The 272-nt window shown below is 55.9% G+C and overlaps 1 protein-coding gene across 1 annotated transcript in view; it reads right to left on the bottom strand.

The window, feature by feature from the left end:
- The window catches only part of PDE8A (phosphodiesterase 8A), a 156617-nt gene that overhangs the window by 129389 nt on the left and 26956 nt on the right, over nucleotides 1-272 (bottom strand). The window lies entirely within an intron of this gene.

Below are 272 nucleotides of genomic sequence, written 5' to 3'. Positions count from 1 at the left end.
TCTTGGTGGGGTTTTCTTTCCTTCTGGGAAAGAAAAAAAAAAAAAAAAAAAAGAAAAGAAAAAGAAAATGGAGGGGGAGGGTGGGGGGAGAAAAATAATCTAAAACCCCCGAGCCCCGAAGCACACGCACACACACCCCAGCGTCTCCTCGGCCGGGCGCTCAGAGCGGCCGGGGGCACTGCACCATCTCCTCCCTCCTAGTCCGGAGCACGGCGCATTTTCCACCTGGGTTTGCAGAGCGTTACCGATTAACCCGGGCAGGGACCGGGCCG

Source organism: Calidris pugnax, unplaced genomic scaffold (assembly GCF_001431845.1).
Source record: "Calidris pugnax isolate Ruff unplaced genomic scaffold, ASM143184v1 scaffold70, whole genome shotgun sequence".
NCBI classification, from domain to species: Eukaryota; Metazoa; Chordata; class Aves; order Charadriiformes; family Scolopacidae; genus Calidris; species Calidris pugnax.
Note: the sequence above shows the minus strand (reverse complement) of the source record. Positions and strands in the feature narration are given on the sequence as shown.